Raw genomic sequence first — 12,500 nt, 5'->3', positions numbered from 1 at the left:
ACATATTTGTTCATCCTCATTCAATCCCGGGCAACCTCGGGCCTCCCTGCAAAGGAAAGCATTACATTAAGTCTGATACGTAGCAACAGTTATATTCATAAGGCTACAACAACAACAACAACAACACATGTTTTTTTATGGGAATCGCTCCAGCCAAGGCATAAAACCACTTGATATAAGGAACTAAAGAAAAGTCAAAACCTAACTAAAACTAAGCATTTGATAGATAGATTTTTACACATAAAACAGCAATTCCTCCCCTTTGTCACAAACATCGCTCATGGAATGTGAGAACTAAATCAGTGGAGCGAGAGGTACGAGGTTGCTGAAAATAAACCCAATATCCACTTTCTATTCTCCGCTGTTATATATGTAGATTCATACCCAGACAACAGCATCAGAAACATCGCCCATAAAGGACTAAAGGACAAAATAAGGGAAATGAGAGTTGAACGTGTGAGTGAAAAACATTTTAAATTATACAGGTTGAATCGATTAAACGTAAGCCCGATTCACAGTCACGATATTTTTGTGTCGTATGCCTGATATGTCCCTTGCCGATCTAGTTTTTTTGTTGTGGTTTGTCTTGCCTAATTTCTATGCAAATAATAATTCTGATTTCGTTTATGAACGTCTCTCTGGAAAGGGATGGGATTCATTTCCAGAGGATTTCCCTTAATCCCGGCTTCAAACCAGGAGCTTCAAAGATCAAGGCTTTTCCTAAGGATGTTGGTGGTACCTATAATCGCAGAGGTCTGAAGGCCGGCTAAAACATCGGGGATTTGTAGTTTTTTCAATTGTCCTCCCATACAACTTGATACTACTCCTAGTGTACCAACTATGACTGGGATTATTTATATTTTAACCCGTGTATACGCATTATCTCCAAGGCCAATGGAGCATAATTGCTACACTTCTCATTTTCCTTCTCTCTCACATTCCTGACCCAGGGTACTGAAAAGTCTACTACTACTACTACTACTACTACTACTACTACTACAACAACAATAATAATAATAATAATAATAATAATAATAATAATAATATTTTTTTAAAATACACAATAGAAGACGTCCATTGCCCTATTCTTCCAATCGACTACTATTGCATTACTTCTAATCAAACTAGTTGCCGTCACGTATTTCAATATACAGTAGTTGGCCCATCAATTAATCAGATTCACAACAGACATGCTAAGACTGGCTCTCTGCTGAAGTCCGATTCGATCAATGCTGTGACTTTGAAGGCCCAGTAACAAGACAGACGCAGATGTATAATTCATGAATGTGCATGAACAATAGTTTGTTCTAGAAATATACGTTCGATTCTGTGGCCATAACTGTTACCGATAACTGTAATCACGATTATCCATAATTGTATTTATTTTGCCGAAATACGTCCACTTATTCTCGAAATATGTAGATCAACTTACGCCAAAATAGTCATCACCATCATCATCAATAACAGCAACAACAACGGAAAGGTAATGGTAGCTAAATTGTTAACGACACAGCCTGACAACCTAGGTGTGCCAAGATCGAATACAATTAGCTCCACAGAAACACTTTCACTTAGGAACGTTGGCAACCTTCACGATGTTCTTTCCATAAGTATCGATATCCTTCTAGAAATAATTCTTAATAGAAAGATATCGGAGAAAGAAATGCCAACAAAATCATCGCCATGAATAATGCTAAACAAACAAACAAACAAACAAACAACAGAGGGGTGATAGTGGATATCTGATTAACAGCATGGACTGAAAATCTGGGTGTTTCAAGTTCAAATCTAACAGCATGGACTGAAATCTAACCATAACCCTAACCCTAACCTAACCCTAACCCTAACCCTAACCCTAACAAACAAAGAACAGCAACCCCTTCCTCCTCATGAGCTTTCCAACCTTTCCTCGTTGTGATAGGGACATTCGCCGCGTGGTAATTTCAGAATTATTGAGCTAACAGTATTCTGGTAGAAAATGCTGAACCGGAAACCAACATGCTGAAAGTGGCAGTGTCAAAATTTCCCTGAATTCGTATGTAACTTATGAGCAGGTTGACAAATAGCTGCGACCATCGAGGAAAGCTTTATGTGCACCAGACACTCTTGAGGCACGATCTTTTTGAGCTCTATGTAGAAGTCCAACTAAGCCTGTGGTACTATTTGTTTACGTGCCACTCTCAGCGTAGTAACATATATAGATATTCTTGCTGAGTGATGAGGTCTGTCGCGTATGAGTTAGACAATAGATTTCCCATAACCCTATGCCTACACACCCCTCTTTCTCCCTTTCCCTACCCCTCTCTTTCTCTCTCTCTCTCTCTCTCTCTCTCTCTCTCTCTCTCTCTCTCTCTCTCTCTCTCATCTGATCAACATGCGGCGAACACGCATATTTTGGTGTCTCCTATCTTCTTCACGCGCAAAGAATTAAAAAAGGTAATCTAGCGAAGGTAAAAGACGACAGTTGTATTTTTTTTATTAATGTACTAGCGGGGGTACCCGGTGTTGCCCGAGTGTTTGTTTCCGGGACGGGGGGGGAGTTTTAAAAAATGTTATGGTAGGTAAGTAGGAAGGATCAAACCCGGAGTCATGAGTAAAAGTAGGAAAATAAAGTGTGAAAAAAAAAAAAAACATCTGCAACGTTAACAGTTCGGCCACCAAGAAAAGTCCATTCCAGTTGTTTAGGAAAAAACAAAAAACAAAAAAAAAAAACGACTACGGTAGGTCGGCGCGAACGTGAAAATATAATGTGAAGTGTCCAGCACGCTAACCACTACGCCACAGAGCACTGCAGCTTAGTTTAGTGATTTTAAATAACTTGACATGAAAGAACTACGAAGCCAAACCGGTGTTCTCTTCTCAACTGTTCCTTGTGAACGATCCCCAAACGGTGTTAAGTGGTGGCAGGGGGAGGAGGAATTTATTAGAGAGAAAATATTTTACCACTTCCATTGATCCTAACCGATTTTGGCCGTGACTTCTCAGCAGAAAAAGTATAGAAATCTAAGATTATCGAGGAATTTGAGAAATAATAAGCCTATAACACACCTCAGATATTGTTCTGCCGTTTGTGCATATTATATTTGCATGAAATATCTTGATTTTTAATCCTATTAATGTCAAAATCAGACGGGAAAAAATGAGTTCATTTTATTTATATAGATAGAATAGAAGAAAAAGAATAGATAGAAGAAGAAGAAGAAGAAGATAGAAGAAGAAGAAGAAAGAAAGAAAGAAGAGAAGAGAAGAGAAGGGATAATGTATAATATTGTAAAATAAATAGTTAAGTTCTTTTTTCTACAAACCTATGTTGCGTGTCATTTGTGCCACCAAGCAGACATTACAGTCAGAACGACCCGAGAAGCAGTAAGCTGAACCGGACCTCAACCAAACAGAAGAAGTCCATACTATTGAGGTGTCTTATTGTTTTTGGTATACCGTTTCTTAGCACCAGCGGGATCTGATGTCGTTTCCGTGAAAGGGCGAGTAACTCTCTCCGGCAAACGATCGTTTATTAATATTGGTGGGGCTAGAAAATCCCAATGACGGTCAGGTAAGACCCCACTGGATGGGTTATAATTTGCTGTCTATCATTTGATCGTGTCTAACACCTGGGGAACTGGTTACCGTTTCCAGGACGTTTGTCAGCCAAATAGCACTTCCCAGCAAACGGTCGTGCCATAAGCCAGCCACAACAATATAACAACAGCAGTTTAACCGATTAACTAAACTTCTAAATGTCAAGATTAAAGGCAACGTTAACAACAACTGTTAAGTAGGTCTATTGAATGGAGGAAGCCAATAATCAATATGCGATGTTCTCAGCTATATAAATAAAATATAAAACGTATGTATGTGTGTATGTATGTGTATGTGTGTATGTATGTATGTATGTGTGTATGTATGTATGTTTGTATGTATGTATGTATGTATGTGTATGTGTGTATGTATGTATGTGTGTATGTATGTATGTGTGTAAGTATGTGTGTATGTATGTGTGTATGTATGTATGTGTATGTGTGTATGTATGTGTGTATATGTATGTATGTGTGTATGTATGTGTGTATGTATGTATGTATGTGTATGTGTGTGTATGTATGTGTGTATGTATGTATGTATGCATGTATGTGTGTATGTATGTATGTATGCATGTATGTAGCTACTGGTACCATGTAACCCAGTACTACCTGCCTCATGGTCGGGTCACCGGCGACTAAACTGGTTCCCCCACCAGACTTGTTTGGTGAGGAGGGTGGCTAGTCTCCCTGAAGGATTAAAAACAAGACCTTCCAAAGGGCGAATGAACTCTTTTTCTGGGTCAACGGCCAACTAGCACCGTGTATATTTGTGTGTGTGTGTGTGTGTGTGTGTGTGTGTGTGTGTGTGTGTATTGGGGTGGAGAGGGTTCCCGTAAGCCGTGGTGAAGGCAAACTTTCTAGGAGAAGCAAATCTCTGATTTAAAAAACCATAAAGCGGAAGACCATTACCCGCTTTAGCTGGTTTGCAGTTTAATTTGTTGCTGGCTATCTTGCTCTTGCTTGTTGCTGGATCTCAACATTTTGAACCGAGAGAAAGACTTAGCTGTCGTACAAAGCTAAGACTCTGTAACATCATATTTGTATAGATACTCCCTCAGGCATTTGGGCTCATGGATTTTAAATGTCTTAGGGAGTGGTACTCGTCTGACAAGACGTTGCAATCGTCATGTGTGTATGTATGTATGTATGTATGTATGTGTGTATGTATGTGTGTGTGTTTGTGTGTAAATATCTAACCAATAAACTCTTAAACTACTAGTCACATAACATTAACAGGAAGCATACGCCAATGATAGGGTATTACGAGTAAATGTTTGTTCTGATTGATGAATAGCGCAAACAGAAGTCAGTTGGCGAGTTAAAATGAAACATGTTAAACTTGTCGACATGTCTATTAGTCTGCGCATGCGTCAACTAATCATATCCTGAAGTGCTTTAATTTTATACCTTTCTTATCTAGTGTCGAGTTACCTCAAATGGAATCAAACGCGGCTGGGGCGCGGACTGTTAAGATTTGGATTCTAACTGATGACATCGAAGTCATTTTTTTAACTCTTGAAATTAGTACTATGAATTGAGTACAATATTCTGTGAACAGGCTCTTGTTGCAGGTCACCGAGTTTGACCTTTCCGGGTCGCTGGTAACAGGTGTGAACCCTCACAAACGTGCCTTGATCGTCTTTCACTGGGAATTCTCTGCGAGTCTTCTCGGCGCAGCGGGATCTGGTTGGTCAGTTTCAGCGTCGATTTCACTTTCAGGTTGATAAGCCGTATCATGCTGGAAGTGAATAGATTTAATGAACACAAGAGAAAGACAAACTCAGATGTCTCTATTCTACGAGTTAATTCAACTTAAATTTACAAAATATAATATAAAATGTCCAATGTTGAATTCTTACAAAACATATTATTGAATCTTGCTCTCCGTGTCTTGCGATGGCGACGGACGGGTAAGGGGGTGCGACGGCGACTCTTTGATTAGTGTTAAATTCTCTCAAGATCCAGATTCAACTCACTGATTTTGGCGCGGGCATTCGCTTATATAGTCAGGTGATAGGTGGGGTAGGGTATTCCCAAAACCAATCGCCAATCAATACGTCATTCCCGATTCTATACGTGTGTGCTGGTAATTCTGCGAATGCTCGCAGCCTTCAGTTCCCACGGCCACGGAAGTTAATCCTTGACCCCCTTATCTATCTGAAGTGCGGAATGTTTTGATTGTAGTAAAAAAAATATGAAATCTGCATGAATTAAAATATCAGGTTGATAGGAAGGTTCTTGTTTTTTTTTTAGATTTTAAGTTCAAATGAACATATCTCGGATCAAACAAAAATTTATTGATCAAAATAAGCATCATCAATATCAACACACAAATGAACATATCTCGATAAAGAGGGGAAAAAAGAAAAGTAAAATTTGATATGGCGAGAGAAGGAACCATATGTTTAAATGTAACCTTGAAAAAGCAAATGTGTGTGTTTTTTTAACAAACACATGAGAAATGTTTTGCGAAAAGCGAACAAATTAAAAACGATTAACAAAATTAGCGAAAGCAAAAGTAAAAACTTTGTATTATTTTAGTGAAATCAAATCACGCAAAATTTCATGAACGAATTTAAAATGTATATATATATATATATATATATATATATATATATATATATACCTAATTTACTCACATAAAATCAATATACGAAAGTATAGATTTATGCGTAAACTTTAAGTATTTACTTCAAAAGTGCTCAATACGTAGGTAGAGCTAGTTAGTAATTTATAAAATATATATAGCGATTAAGCTACTCTGAATATTCGGCGTTTCATCCACTCTAGGACTCTTCAGGCTTATGCGCGAATTCTGTGGTTGTTTATCGTTTTTATATGCTCCTCGCCTATTGAGATTTTAGTTAGCCAATCAGCTTTCTAGTATCCACCGCGCCCCTTCCTATCAGCCAATGGGCATGTATTTTATCGGACAAAGGATCTGTTTTAAAACTAGGTTAAGGTTTTTTTTTATTGTTAGTTTATATATAAATATATATATGTGTACATACATATATGCACATATATATACATATATATATATATATATATATACATATATGTGTGATCGTTTATGTATATTCATGTTTATTTAATTTATTTATTTGTTTGTTTTCTATTGTTTTTGTTAGTTTTAAAACTAACAAAACAATAGAAAATAAACAATAAAAAAAAACGCTAAATTAGTTTTAAAACAGATATTACCTTTATTTTACATCCATTTTCTTTTTTTGGCTGTATCATATGAAAAAGTTATATCTTATTAGGAATTTGGGTGGCAAAATATAAACAAAAATGCTCTCAAAATTCATACAGCCTACAGCGACTCTTGGCGTAATGGATAAAGTGCTATGTTAATTTAGTTGAAACTTTTATTTATATATATATATATATATATATATATATTCATTTTGAGTGTAACCACTTATTATAGAACAGAGGCCATTCAAGAATAAAGGTTAAGTATAAGGTAGATAGTGAGACAAGATAAATCACTGTGGACCTTGGGTAGTGTAAGATTATCTAAATGAACGACTCCATAGGAATTTATTCACATTAAACTTGAAGATGACCATGTTATAATAAGCCGGAAAACAGACAAAAGATATTACATTTTACATACGGATAGTTCAATAAAAGAAACTCTGCTCATTGAATTTTTGTTTACTTTATGGCACAGATATATATATATATATATATATATATATATATATATATATATATATATAGAGAGAGAGAGAGAGAGAGAGAGAGAGAGAGAAGGGGGAGAGAGAGAGTGTGTGTTCGAAGTTTCTTTAAAACCTTTAAAACTAAAATAACTTGTCCTTCATTGGAACATTATTTTTGTCAATTAACCTCTCGTATCGCTGAATAGCTTGGCTTCCATAAACACACAATACTACCAATGTTCTTGTAGGGATCATCTGTTTCGGGGATGTAAAAACAAAACAGTATATTAAATCATGGCTCCTCAGCAGTGTGGATAAAATAGTACCTTCCTTTTAATACTGGATGTAGTTTTTTCCTCCAAAAAATTTAGGCTAATAGTAAATTCATTGCTATGAGTATTATTTTTATACATTCATATTCTTATTTACTCTATTATATATATATATATATATATATATATATACATATATATATATATATATATATATATATATATATATATATATACATATATATATATATGTGTGTGTGTGTGTAGGAAAAAATTGAAGACTGTAAAAATATATTTTATATTAATTTATTGTTCGATGGTATACTCTAAAAAGATATATTTAAATTTCCTTAATACGTGGAGTTTCAAAGAAATGAGTCTTCTCATCAGAGGAAAGAATATTGCTGATGATGGCAGTAATTGAAACAGCGTTATATGAAAACTAGTCATAAAGGCAAAAAACACGTTTTATGCAAATCACTATATATATATACTAGATGGGCGTCCGGTATTGGCCGGTAGTAAAATGCGCTTTAATATGATATTTTGATTAATGCAGATTTCGTATTTATTATTATATTATATTGGATCGATATTTATATTATATTATATTGGATCGATATTTATATTATATTATATTGGATCGATGATTTAAAACAACAAAAAATAAATGACTCGTGTGCCACCACCGAGAATCGAAACCAAAACGTTTAACTCACGATTTATGTTTGCCTTCGCCGTTAATGACTTGGCTATGAAGACTTGTTTGCTGCAAGGCTCAAAATTAAAACATTAATCAATAGCTACTAAGTTATGCACGCATATTTGTAATACCGGCATTCGACTTTCACCTGGGAAATTTCATTTTTTGTTTTTTCGCTATTTGTATCGTTTTTCCCGGGCTAAAAGCCAAATATGAAGTTTTGCATGGGTCCCAATACCTAACATGAAGTTTCATGTCTGTTGACCAAAAAACTCTAGGAGAACTTTGGTAGGTAAAATATTTTAAACAAAAATATATACGTATGTATAAATATATATGGAAAGAGTTTTGTGTATACTATAAAGTTTTTACGCAAATATTACGCAAGTATAAACGATGTAGAATATCTGCATGAATATACGTAATAGTTAACTAAAGAAAACGAAAAAAAACTGATAAGGAATTAATTAAAATGAATGTTTAAAAGAATATGTAAATTGGCTACATCTTTTGCAGATGAATGCAATTCCACGATCCATATATAACAAAATTGTATTTTCTTTTTAAATAAATCGAGAAAAAATGTTTTACACAAAAAAAAATTCATAGGAGTATATATATATATATATATATATATATATATATATATATATATATATATATATATATATATATATATATATACACCGTTATATACATAAAATCTCCAAATGAAATTTTAATATGTATTAGAATTCAACTTCTACTTCAGTTATATATGTATTTTAAAGGATGTGTTTGTGGGCAAAATATAGACTTTACCTCCACTTTGTAAATTGCAACGTTTTAGATTAATATTGAATAGTCATTAGGCAACAATTAATCAAAATCCCCTGAATTTAAATTTCTTCTTAAGACCTTTTAATCTTAAGCCTACACCTTTAATTTCACACATTTAATTTGGAGTTTTTTTCTATAATAATAGTATAATAAGTTTTAGTAGCATTTGGAGACCTCTAATTATAGAAAAAAAAACGAACATTATATACACTTAAAATCGTGGCGATGAAAGGGAGATAATTCCATACCGATCTTTATTAGAGTTGCCTCACCTTTGTCAACCAATTTTTTCACAAATTCGAAACTAAAACCATAAAATAGAGACTAACTCACAGAATACGAAAATATCTACAAGGCCAGTAACTTTTCTATTTACCTTTACAAACAACAACCAGCAAGCTTGGAGATGGCTGAAGAACAACCCGACGAAAGTGTTGCACAAATAACACCCAAGATGAGAACAATAGTTCGATCAATACAAGTAATATAGCAATAAGCCCTCATCTAAAAAAAAAAAATCAGAACTTTAATATAATAGATTTGGATCAAATTTTGAATAAGGATTCTAGACATACGTTGTAGCATTTTACCCTTTCACAGTCGGGTATTGTATACACCAGCAGGGGGGGTGTTAAAATGTTTTGACTACTAATGAGGGTAGATATTTAATTGCTGCCTATCGCAGCAATATTTGGCACAAGGCCGGAAAGTGAGGATCTATGCAGGCTCCCCTAAAGGAGGGGGCCCCTGCAATTGCAAAAATTGCTTGAGTAACCCCGTCGGCATTCCCCAGTCGGGGCGCCTTAGGCGACAAGCAATAAACTTGCCCCAACAGAAAGCCCGGTGGCAAGACGGTGGGAGTGTGGACCTCCTGGGTATTACCCAGGCGGTGTACCTTAGTCCGACAGGTGCTGACCGGTTCCCGGCCCCTTACCTGTCGGACTGAGCGTCAAGATCGGATCCTTGGCGTGTACTACTACCCTGTCTCCCTGCAGCCGAAGCTGCTAGGAGATCATCCTCACTACTAATGAGGGTAGTTATTTAAATTGCTGCCCACATCTGCAATAATTGGAACAAGGCCGGAAAGTGGGGATCTCAGCAAGCTCCCCAAAAATTTCCTGAGTAACCCCGTCGGCATTCTCCGGTCAGAGCGCCTTAGGCATCAAGCAATAAACTGGGAGGCTGGACCTCCTGGGTGCTACTCAGACGGTGTACCTCAGTCCGACAGATAGATAAGAAAGTTATAAAATGAAACTACTTTTAGTTTTGATTAACTTACGCATGCGCAAAAGTAATAAAAATATTTCGGTAAGTTGAAATTGACATCTTGCATTTCAACTAGCTTACATATTTATCCATCCAAACAAAGATTTTATTCGTTATAAACCATCCTTGGTGTATGATTACTATTTAAGTGTTAATTTTAATGTTATGTGTTTAAGAGTTTAGCGGTTAAATATTTACGCACAGACACACGTACATATGTCTGTGAGTTTACTTATTTATTTATTTATTTATTTATTTATTAAGATAGATAGATAGATAGATAGATAGATAGATAGATAGATAAAAGGCTGGTAACATGGTTTGTTTGACAAAAATATCCCGGTATTTTTACCGCGCAATGTCTGTATAAATGGCGCTCAAACGCTTGTTTTAATAACGCACACACAAAAAAACAGTGCTCTCAAATGATTTACATAAGATAGATGGCTAGATATGATAACAAGTGTATATTTATACTTGGCCAATCAAAAGAGGCCAGTCGATGATAGCTTAGGAGAGGTCAGTTTTTGCGGTCACCATTAGACGCTGTTTGTTATTCTCGTAGGAATTCGAGAATATCTTATTTCCATCTTTCCTGGCACTGCGTACAAAACTTGAGCATTTCGCTCGGCGGTGGATTTGGCTGGAATACCATTTGTTCATCCAAGCAATGAATAAAAACATCATATTCACACTGATGCACTTCCCATTGGAAAAAGAAACCAAATGTGATTGTACAATCTATCTATATCTATATCTATATATCTATCTATCTCTCTCTCTCTCTCTCTCTCTCTCTCTATATATATATATATATATATATATATATATATAAATATATATATATATATATATATATATATATATATAGTTAGTTAAAAAATATATATGGCGATTAAGCTACACTGAATAGTCCGCGTTTCATCCACTCTAGGATTCTTCAGGCTGAAGAATCCTAAAGTGGATGAAACGCGGAATATTCAGTGTAGCTTAATCGCCATATATATTTTTAACTAACTAGCTCTACCTATGTATTGAGCACTTTTGAAGTAAATACTTAAAGTTTACGCATAAATTTATACTTTCGTATATTAATTTTATGTGAGTAAATGAAGTAGTTATATATATATATATATATATATATATATATATATATATATATATATATATATACGAGTAAGAAAAGCATTTCATCCAAGGCATGAAAATTGTTAAACAAAATGTTTTTACAACAGGCTTTAAAAATAAATGTGCAAGATTCAATTTGAAATTTATTTATCTTCAAAATGCACTTTTATAAATTTTACAAAGTAAGGTATAAAAATTTAATTTAAATTGAATCAGAAAATTACCTTGGATTTATTTTATGTAATGTACATTCTGTTGCACTTTTGAAAAAAAAATCATTGAAAATTTCATATCTTTATCATTAATTGCTAAATGAAAGATAATTCTATCAGTATCTTATATATATATATATATATATATATATATATATATGTTTTATTTGTGTGTGTATTTGTTTTATTCACTTATCACACGCATCACCCTAATAATTTTATTAATTTATTATTTGATTAACTTACCGATATTCTTAACTATCTCTATATTATTAAAATAAACCTGTAACTTATAATTCATTAATTTATCCTCATATTTTCCCTCTCTTTCTTTCAACTACAACGCCCGAAAATTAAAAAAATTAATAAATAATAAATGATTTATAAAATATTTTCAATCCCCCACCTCCCAGCTAATTTATATATATATATATCTATATATATATGTGTGTGTGTGTGTGTGTGTGTGTGTGTGTGTGTGTGTTTGTGTATGTGTGTGTATTTGTATGTATGCGTATTTGTATTTATATATATATGTTTATATATGTATACATGTGTGTATATTTACGTATTTGTGTATATATATTTATATATACTCAGACATGTGCTCTTCCCCCATTGACGTATGTGCATATGCTGTACGTATGTATGCGTGTGTTTGTATCTGTGTATGTGTGTTATTTATTATCATAATTTTTCCTTAATTTTATTAATCTATTATTTAAATTACTTACTGAAATCTTCACCTATTTTATTTTATTAAAATAAACCTGTAGCGTATAATTTCTACCTGCCCGGCTTATTTACTTATATATATATATATATATATATATATATATATATATATATATATA

This window comes from Euprymna scolopes, chromosome 17 (genome assembly GCF_053919585.1).
Source record: "Euprymna scolopes isolate OS-2025 chromosome 17, ASM5391958v1, whole genome shotgun sequence".
Classification (NCBI taxonomy): domain Eukaryota; kingdom Metazoa; phylum Mollusca; class Cephalopoda; order Sepiida; family Sepiolidae; genus Euprymna; species Euprymna scolopes.
This window is presented reverse-complemented; position numbering follows the sequence as displayed.